An 11,651-nucleotide genomic window follows, 5' to 3' on the forward strand; every position below is an offset into this window, starting at 1 on the left:
TGAAATAATAAAAGTTTATGTTTTACTGATCCACTGGTGAGCATCCAACAGTGCAATTCCGTTTTTTCTTGCAAATACATAGTACAGGTTGAGTATTCCTTATTCAAAATGCTCGGGACCAGAAGAATTTTGGATAACAGATGATTTCCGTATTTTGGAATATTTTTATATTTGAAAGAGTTATCTTGAGGTATCTTGCATTTATGTTGTATAATCGAACAAATTAAATACACACAAATATATTTTATTTGTGCATGAAACAAGGTTTTAAAACATGAAACAAAGTTTGTTTACTATCTCATTCCCTGAATTTGAATGCCAAGCAGTCATGTCCTTGAACATATATAGTGCCAGTTACATGTTATTTCCTCAGTATTGCCAGTTACAGATGTAGCCAGTAGGTTTTTAGCAAAAAAAATGGTACTTGTTTCCTAGCACGGCCACACCGATCATGATCTTGGGCATCGCAGGTAAAAAAATCGCGTCGGTCGCATCGCATGCGGGCAAAAAAATCGCATGCGATGGTCCCGACGCGATGCCCCCGATTTCCCATAGGGAACAATGTTAAATGCCTCAATTTACCCAAATCATCATAGGGAACAATGGTAAATGGCCCAGAAACCCCCCAAAACACCCCTGAACAGTGAAATGGCCCCCCAAAATGAGTTAACGCCACCCCACGATCAACGTGAACCCGAAGCGTGGAATATACTAAATAATCTGAGTCCCATCTGGCTAGATGCATACCGATACATATATAATTACTCTGTCTTATAAATTTCTCTAAATCGATACAAGTGTATATAAATATATATCCACCATTGCATATGATACATACACCTGTATGAAGTCTGGCTCTTGATACCAGAATAAACACATATGTGTGTATACATCTTCTCTTAATACACACAGATGGTCACAATAGATCTCTCTCCTTATTGAAGGATTCTTTATTTTTATTTTTTTATTTATATTTTTTTCTCACTGTGGTCTATTTACTATGAAAAATAATGGTGACATATTGATAGGATGAATGTTTTAAATAAATTTGTTTGAACTATAAAATATTAGGTCTATGATTTATCGATGTGTTTTTATTGTATATATTTGCAAAAGTGCAAACGTGAATAGGGAAACCTAGCATGAAAACGAGGCTTGGTTGCACACAAACGAAATGTGTAAAAGGAAGTAAATACGGATACGAAACTGAGGCTTGGCTGTAAAAGCACTGCGCATGTGTCAAACAGAATGAACTGATGATGTAATAATACAGATGCCCATAAGGGCGCTTGCCCTGATAAATATGAGCAATGGGGCACCTACAGGTTATCTGATGAAGCCGCTGACACTCTAAGAGGCGGGGAAACGCGTCATCAAGGAGATCATCACTTGTTGTTTTGCACTCTGAAACACCGCTGGGAGACCCGGAAGCCGGAGCCGCACGTTCGTGATAAGGCTGACAAGCTCAACAGCCGGGAACCCGCCCCAGGCGTGGGCAACAGAATCAACTCCCCACAGTGGATTACAAAAACGGAGCATAAGTATAACTTCTTTGCATCTATTCCTAAAGCTTTCTAACACCTGTAAGCTTCTATATGGCTCAATGACTGAGTATTAACAGGAAAAGTTTGGCTGTAAACTAGCACTTTGCCGTGCATTGGAGTGTGTATGCTGGGAGTGAATTTGAGCTTTCACCCATAGACTAACATTGTCTTGTACCAAAGACTGCTATTAACCTCTGCTTTGCTGAAAATTAACCCCATGCATGCCTAACCCATTCTAAAGTCTGCAAATTATATGTGCTTTAATCTACGGCTGGCCACAACACGGACAGTTACCAAGTACTGCATATTTCCTTGTGCAATAAATACATAGCACACCAAGGATCAAGATGCTTTGAATTTGCACTATTTGCTATATGTGCATCATTAGTCTTTTATTTTATATATATATCTCACCGGCCGGTGTTCTCAATTTTAAAATTGATTAATTATTGTGATAATTGTATAAATAAATTAGTATTTTGATTTTTACCAAAAATTATGTGTCTATAGTGTCTCTTAGCGCCGTCTACTTTGTATCTATTTGATAAAAAAGGAAGCAGAAGAGGATGAGATGCCAACCTGAACTAGGTAATATGTGAGTGTACTACTGTTGGCAACTGGTGTGGGCATATGTATTGGCAGCGGTTTTACTGTCGGCAACTAATGTTGGCCTATGTATAGGCAGTGGTACTACTGTTGGAAACTGGTGTGTGCATATGTATAGGCAATGGTGCTACTGTCAGCAGCTGGTGTGGGCATATGTATAGGCAGTGGTACTACTGTCAGCAACTGGTGTGGGCATATGTATAGGCAATGGTACTACTGTCAGCAATTGGTGTGGGCATATGTATAGGCAGCAGTTCTACTGTTGGCAACTGGTGTGGGCATATATATATATATAGGTAGCGGTACTACTGTCGGCAACTGGTGTGGGCATATGTATAGGCAGCGGTGCTACTGTCGGCAAATGGTATGGGCATATGTATTGGCAGTGGTACTACTGTCGGCAACTGGGATGGGCCTATGCATAGGCAGCGGTACTACTGTCAGAAACTGGTGTGGGCATATGTATAGGCAATGGTACTACTGTCGGCAACTGGTGTGGGCATATGTATAGGCAGTGGTACTATTGTCAACAACTGGTGTGGGCATATGTATAGGCAATGGTACTACTGTCGGCAACTGGTGTGGGAATATGTATAAGCAGAGGTTCTACTGTTGGCAACTGGTGTGGGTATATATATATATATATATATATATATATATATATATATATATATATATATATATATATATATATATAGGTAGCAGTACTATTGTCAGCAACTGGCGTGGGCATATGTATAGGCAGCTCTACTACTATTGACAACTGACCCCTAGAATGATTTTTTGGCCGATTGGCTGATTTCCGATAAATCGGCCGATATATAGTCCGATGTTTTCCGATTTTGATCTGATGCGCGCTCCCGTGGATCTTTTGCTAAATCTTCTGATCTTACGTGCTGCATGAAAGATCAGAAGATTTTTACAAAAGATCCATAGAAATGCACACGGGATCTTAAGAAAAATCTTTGGTAAAGATGTGCACTTGCCTGAAATCTTTTGTCCAGGACAGGCAAAAGATTTGGAGGCTAATCTATGTGCAGATTTTAAGATTGCAGATCTGTGTAGTGTGTGGGCACCTTTATAGATAGATAGGTTGAACTCAATGGACTGGTGTCTTTTTCAACCAAAATTACTATGTATTATATTTAACAATATAGGGGAGTAGTCATTTATCCACAGTAATTGACCATAGATAGTGGATTCCCTGAAGGCTTTCCAGGTAGCCCCCAATGCATAATCCACATAATCTACAAAAACACATAGACCCTGATACTTATCCCGTATCCCAACGGTTATCTCCTGAACACTGGACATATGTTTGCAGATAAATAGACATTGAGCTATTAGCCTGTTTTTATCTTGTGAAAAGTTAGCATGTGTACTGTAATTAGATTCCCCCATAGTATCAAACATTCCCCTGTACAAAACAGATACAATACTGTATTAATAGATTTCTACTTTAGTAAATACTTGATAAGCACATTAACCCCTTCCCGACATTTGACGTACATTTACGTCATGGTCGGGATGTGCTTCCCGACACATGGCATAAATGTACGTCATGCCATTTAACTGTCACCGCGTCTAGAGACGCGGTGACAGAGGGACGATGTCTGCTGTCCCTGACAGCAGACATCTTCCCTCATTGCCCAGGGGGGGCAGCGATGCCCCTGCCCTTTGGCGATCGCTGTGATTGGCTGTTCAAATGTGAACAGCCAATTACAGCGTTTTCTGTGTACCGGCGAATAACGTTCGCCGGTGACACAGGGATCGGTGGTGATTGGTGCTGTAAAGTACAGCACCAATCACCACCGGGTGTAAGGGTGACACTGGTGTCACCCCACCTCACCCCACCTGCCCCCAAAAGGCTGTGATTGGTCCGTCGGAACGACGGACCAATCACAGCCATTACACCACATAGAAAATACCAGAGACAGCTCTGCAGCTGCCATTCCGGTCAGGAACAGCGTGCAGAGCGGTCTCCGTGCCCATCTGTGCTCTATACTTACCTGATCAGCGTTGGTGGCATCCGTGCCAGCTCCTGTGATTTCCTTGTGCTGCTGCTGCTGCTGCAGCAGCGTCATTGTGTCAGAGATTTAAATTGTGTCTATTGACTCCATATAATTTGTCCACTTCCTCCATAATTTCATCATCGGACAAGTGGTCAAACTTTCCTTCAATCTCAAAACTGCAGTCTAGATCAAGCCCATGTTTCTGAATCCACTCCAGTATATCCTGTTTATTTAAACTTTCCATCTTGTGTTGATTGGATCTCAGCAGTGCCTCCATGTGTAACGCTATTTTCTTCGATGTATTAGAAGATATTTTTATACAGTGCCTCCACCCCAAGCAGTGTCGGTTGTACCGACTACCAATCACAGTTATATCTATAGTTGGTGACAACTATCTGGGTGAGCTTGGGGAATCACCCGTAATAATGGTCCAGGGGATTGAACAAATGAACAATTTATTTAACCTCTTTAAGTAATACAGACAACAGTGTACATTACACTATACAGGTAGGCGTTGGCAATGTATACATACAACAATAGTGATATATCACACACAATACACCGTTTTATTTTACTGGATCTGGAACTGGGTGGTACCGAAATCCTAATTCTCTGGACGAACTCATACAATAAACAATTACTTGAATTTACCGTATATGGATATAAACCTTAACGTAGATTATCCTATATTGCTTCAATTAATGTATGCTAATAACCTCTGAAATATTATTTGTTACTGAGATTAACATTATTGCGCAATAATCCTAACACTTTTACTTAATATTTCTTATACTTTAACTGAATAAGCGCTTTCTGTCCCTTGTAGGTGATCACCTTAATACCTCAGGCCAAAAAGTCTGCATGCAAGTCACTAATAACCCAACTGCTCTGGCGACTGGTAAGTATGACTTGGTTCCTCGGTGGCGTAGTTAACGGTGCTGCTACAATTGTCTGCCAGCGATTACACTGGCTGTTGCATCCACAGTCAGAATAAAATATATAACTATTGACTTGGTAGGAATAGATCACTTTTCTTCGGGATAGCTCCTATATGGATGCAGTCTTAAAAGAGCGTCCCCTGGCTCTGGGAGAACCGGGTTTAGCTCTGTTAATTAATCCAAAATAGTTACCAGGAATAACTTATTTTCCTATTTCACCGCTGGTATGGTATTTCTCGGGTTCACCTGTTCTACTGCTGTACATCCAGATTATATATTTATGACGTTAAATCATGGAGAGGTGGAAAACTAATTGCCATACATAGCTGTCTCTTCTCTGTCACCGTGACTACGGCCTCTAGCTTCTTATTCCCTGAGGGTTACTTAAGCAATATGCTCCCGGCACAAATTCTCAGGCCCCGGGGTCATTATAGCAGTACTTCTCCTTAAGGAGCTTCCCCAGGCTGGGTCGCCGGGTTTAGCTACTTGTAAGTTGAGATGTAGCCTAAAAAGTACACGGTTTGTCAATACTGTTGCTCCCTTGCTTGGATGTGTCAGTGAGGTGTCCCCTGGCTCCTAAGCCGGGTTTAACTCTCACCTGGTCCTTGGCTTTGCTATGTAAGAGGAAGGTATACTAATGTAATTTAACACCTTCAGTGTAATACAATCTAATTAGAGATCAGCACTCGGAGGTATCAGTTAGGCTGCTGAAGTACTCTGACGGGGGTGTCAGCTAGTTGGCTTGCTGGAGTACTAGGAATGTGGGGTCAGATATGCTACTTGAGTTCCCTAGCAATAACTTCTCACTAGCTAGGTGAGTGGGGTGTAAGGTCTCTTCACTCACCGCCTCTATTGCCGGACTGTCACTTCTCCCCCGGCAGCGCTGGAGTATCAGCCCCTTTTTTGTCTTTTTTTTGGTGACGGCCTGTCACTGAAACCGCACCATCTCCGCTCATGCAGGCTGGGCACTGACGTCTCTCAGGGCGCCTCCCCTGTGAATATATCCGACCCGCCTCCTCGATGACGCGGCCACTCGATCACCGTGCTGCCTAGCTCTTCAATGCCGCACCGCCGGAGAATACACCGCCAGCCGCAGAAGACCTGGATCCAGTCCCGGGGACACTGGTAATTATTAGTGCGCACCCCCAGCACCGCTGTCCGTCCTGCCTGCTGCGTAGCTCTGCAAATCAGTGTTCCTCCCTCTTCAACCGCTCTCCCCTCTCCCTTATATACATTTCAGTTGAGCGGGCAACTGCTACCAGGGCACACGCGCACCCCAACTTTATTTATCCCTAACAAAGTCCCTTCCCAGTCTCATCCCCGATGTGCAGGGTCCTTGGTACCTTCCACCACAGTTGGCCATAGATTATACCAGTGGGAATAACCTACTCCCTCCATTTTGAGGGGTGTCTGACGTCATCAGGCTCTCTTTTTAGTAATAGTAATAGTAAGCTCTCTTTTTAGTAATTAGTAATATTTTAGATGATTAATCCGTTTCTGGGACGAACATCCACATATGTTCCTCTGATAATGTCCATAATAAAGCATCCACATCATATACTGTACATTCACCCCAACTATACACTGAAGGGGTATTACAATAACGATTTAAACATTTGATATTTAATATAAAATATAAAAAGTACAAGAATAATATGAGCGCTTTTTTAGGGTATCACAGATATACAATTGGTGAACATGAATAATTGCTGTTCAATTCAGGAAATCTTGATCACAGTTAACCCAACGCGTTTCGTCATATCATGACTTCATCAGGGGCGGACATTGCAATCAGCATTGACCGTGTGTGTCCTATATACAATTTGCAGCTTGATGCCTCAGAATCAATCCGGTGCAATTTCAGCAATCGTAAAGGAACAAGGAGTATCTATGTATGTCCTATATACAATTTGTAGCTTGATGCCTCAGAATCAATCCGGTGCAATTTCAGCAATCGTAAAGGAACATGGGATGATCCTAGTATAATGCAAACTGTCAAGCTTTTGCCAGATGTACAGAATTAGTAGAGAGATCTGGAGCAACAACCTGCAGCACGATGTACACAAACACAGTGCGGCTCAGCTGTTCGCTTGGTTCGCGTTCTCGGTTTGTTTTTTTTGCAAAGACCCCTTCCCTGGACTACGTCGCCCTGGGACAGGTGAGTATAGTTTCCTTCCACAGCTTCCTCCATGGATTTCGTCGGACCCGGACACCGACAGCGACGACGACATGGACAGCGACGTCGACATGGAGCCAGAAGATAGGTAAGTATTAGTATGTAAGGGCTTTAGATGTATTAAAGTTTTATTTTAAGTGTGTGTCAGTGTGTTTTATTTAACTATTTTTTTTTACTGTTGAACTACAAGACCCAGCGGGCCCTTTAATGCCCCGCAGGTTGGGACTTGTGGTTCCCCAAGTCCCTGCTTGCGGGTGAGGCTTGCTGGGACTCATAGTTCACCAGTATTAAACAATAGTTTATTCTTTTTTTTTACACCAAGATCAGCCCGGTGACCACAGCCCAGGGTCACCGGGGACAACACCAGGCTTCAGCCTGGTCAGGTAAGTCCTGGAGGGGGGGACCCCTTCATTGGGGGTGTCCCCACTCCCCCAGGGCCCCTGGCCAGGCTGACTGGTTAATGTTTTGGCCGCGGGACCTTATATCATAAGTGTCCCCCGGCTGTGACATTACCCTGCTGGCTGGTTTGGCCTGGGGCTGGTTCTTAAAATACGGGGGACCCCTAGTCATTTTGTGCCCCGTATTTTGGGAACCAGCCCCGGACCTGGAGCCTGGGGCTGGTTGTTAAAAATTGGGGAACCCCTATTTGTCGGGTTCCCTGATTTTTAATTACCAGCCCCGGCTCTTTCAGCCTGGTGCTGGTTACGGCTGTGGGGGGGACCCCACGCTGTTTTTTTTTTAATTTTTCTATTTTTTTTACACCTTGTAGCCTGCACAGATCTTACTGATCCGTGCAGACTGCCTGTACGAATTCGTATTAGCGGCCGTATATATGGCCAGCTAATACGAATCATTACACCATCGGAGGGTTACAAAGCAGTCGTATCTGACTGCTTTGTAATTTCCCCTCCGGAACACGACTTTGCATACGACTAAAACAGTCATATGCAGTCGTAGGGGAAATACCAATACGAAAAACTAGGTCAAATGTCCCCCATAATCTGAGAGATTCCGTTTAAGAGAAATCTCGCATGCTGAATCTCCATTATGAATCTCTGGCACAAATCTCTCCGTGTGTAGGGCCCTAAGATTGTTTTATCTTTACTTAAAGTGCCCATACATGGTACATTTTAGCAGGTGTGATGCATGCTCCTGCGCACACATCACAATGCACAGTGATGTGGGCAGACATCCAATAAAACTTTGGCAGTGATGCTGTTTTGTGCCCTAACATAGAGCAAACAGCATCATGGGAGGCACTTCAGTTGCAAAATGCTGGCACTCACCACTAAACTCCAATGAGAACCAGAATTGACCCATGTAAAAATGCCATTAGATCTGTGAGTTACAACAGTTATGATGACATTTAATTTGGTTTAATATCAAGATTTATATTTCTGTGTATCAGCCATTCTGTTTTAAAATATGTCCATAACCGTGAGATAAAACAGCAATGATGGTTAATGTGTGCTTAAATTCAAATGCTGCTGAATCATTTCCTGTTATTTATAATATGTTTGTTGCTATATATGTATGCATATGGTTACCGGGATAAATAAAATGTTATTTTATTGATATCCATTTTATCTCTGTAGTTATTTTAACACGTTTGCATGGTCTTGTTTGAAAGGAACATTTTGTTTTCTTTATATACTATGCAAGGGGGCACCTTCGATATTAATCCACTCCTCTCTGGTCAAGTGACCACACCCCTTCAAAAAAGACCACGCCCCTTGGTGGGCCCCTATGACTGTATTTCCCGGGTGGGCCCTACATGCCCCAGTCCGATACTGCATCCCCAATTATGCACCAACAGTAAGTTTAATACCTTACCACACACCGATATTACACAGTACAATATTTTTAGATGTAAAAATTATTTTTGCAGCATGTAGCTAGTGTGCAGGAGTGAACAGGCCTCAAGCATGTATCTGCCAACACTGCTTTTTTATTTATGTATTTTTCCTATTTAACACCAACATGTATGTGGGTAGTGGGGATCTGATTCAGGCCTGTCAGCAATATTGCTAACAGGTCTGAATGAGAAGTCGGCCCCAATCCCCCCTGACCATCCTGATAACCTATACAAACAAAAAGGATGATTCCCGCACCAGTCTTTTATATTTATGAGATTGTCCTATCTCCTCCAATATAAGAAATCCTTGGGGAAATTCCCCTGTATATTTTATTTCAAAAAGGAGGTGCCACCTACTACTTAGAACAAGACACACATTTTTACAAGAAAAGGTAAGTAAATTGTAAGTGCACTGACAATCATAATGTTTATTTTTAAGATTTAACTTTTATTTGGTTCATTAAAAGGTGAAATATTTAAAATATAGAAAGATAAACAAAGAAATGAGTTTAAAATATCAATGACCCCTGCTCCCCAAAATTCTTTATTATAGGGTTCTTTTGTCCCTGTATGCCTCTAATACGCCTTGTATTAGCACTTTTCTCCCTGTTCAGTTTCAGGAAGAGATATTTTGTGCTTAAATGTTGCGAATTTTTAGTTCTGTGTTAGATCTTTATGTATCAGATCTTGTTTTCTCTGAGTCTCTCAGATTGATGTGTATGTTTTTAAATTGTATTTTGTTACATACACTTAGTATAATTAAACTGACATCTTATCTTTTCTGCAGACATAATCTGTCAAATATTTTTGCAGGAAGAGGTACAGTTTATTATTCTCTGTTGTTTGGTATATATATTTCTTAAGTGCAGCTGTACTCTAATTTATCGTTCATAATAGATTATATCCTGTGGGCTGACGGAAGCTGCGTGTTAACTGTCAGAAATTATGTTGATGTTATATGTGATTTTATTTCTATTAGCAGTATCTCACATCACCACAAATTATACTTATTGTAGTAGTATATTGCGGTTCTTGGGATTTTGATTTTTATATAAACTGCACAGAGGTAAATGAATAATAAGTGACCTCTTTATTCCGTGTTCCTGTATTGAGTAGGCATTTATTGGTATTATAGTTCTGTCTTTTGTATTATTCTCCAAGGCTATATAATTATCTGTTTGTCACACAGATTATAGTTTTATTGATAATGTACAGACAATTTGAGCTATATCTGGTATTAGATGCTATTCAGTAGGCAATCATATAACCCAGCTCATAAATCAGAGAGGTGTCTGGTGATTTTTCTGCATTAATAATATACAGGCAGTTGAGCTGTATCTGGTATTAGATCAAGGGCGTAACTACCATGGGTGCAGGGGGTGCAGCTGCTATGGGGCCCAGAGCTGAGAGGGGCCCATTTTGCCTGTCCAATTATTATATGCTTTATGCATTTTTTAACATTAGGTGAGAAATAGGGGCCCTTATAAACTTTTGCTATGGGGCCCACATGTTTCTAGTTACGCCACTGTATTAGATGCTATTCAGTAAGCGATCATATAACCCAGCTCATAAATCAAAGAGGTGTCTGGTGATTTTTCTGCATTATACAGAGTAGTTTCCTGGAGTGTTTTTTTTGCTGACAGTTTATTTTAATACACGATGTTTATGCCTGCAGTACTAAGAGTACTGAGTTTTTAACTCTTAATGCTCTGAGTCTCCTTTCACGGATTGTGCAGTTGTAACGTATTTATATAACCAGTCTGCATTTAATTGTTAATGTGCAGATATTGCTTTTTTAAAACATACATATGTTGAGCTATATCTGGTATATATGTTCTATAAATGATAGTCATACAACCCAGCTCATAGGATAAAGGTGGATGGTTATTATTACGTTCAGTGTGTTGCGGTGGTTGTGAGAATACTGCTACTGATAGTTACTCCACACTTATGATTACTCCCCACAGCATATATTATTGCTGTATTAGGAGTTTATGAGACAGTTTTCTGGCGACTATGAGTCGGCTATAATAAGCCAGTAGATATATTCATGTCGCTGCTGTCTGTGTGAAGAGGCTGTCACTGACAGTTACTTTACAAATGTGGTTATTGCCCTCAGCTTTGTGTTTTTGCCGTATTGTGGGCTTATAAGGCAGTTCTCTGGTGGCTATGAGTTGGCTGTCAAAAGCCAGAGAATGTACTCATACCACCACTGCCTATGTAAAGGTGCTGCCGCTGACAGTTAAATGATGAATGGTGTCAATTGTTCACAGCGTTATATTTATTACCCTATTTAGTGTTTATTAAACAGGTCTTTAATAGCACCACTGTTTATTATAAATACCAGGGCAGTTAGCGCTCACAATTATTTCACACTTTGATTTCACAGTTTTTTATTGCCGTGTTTGTTATAAATACCAGGGCAATTAGCGCTCACAGTTATTTCACAGTTAAGTTTCACAGTTTATTATTGCCGTGTTAAAGGCTTGTGAGACAGTGTCCCCGCGGTTATGAGTCGGC

Source organism: Crinia signifera, chromosome 8 (genome assembly GCF_055691185.1).
Source record: "Crinia signifera chromosome 8, ASM5569118v1, whole genome shotgun sequence".
Classification (NCBI taxonomy): Eukaryota; Metazoa; Chordata; class Amphibia; order Anura; family Myobatrachidae; genus Crinia; species Crinia signifera.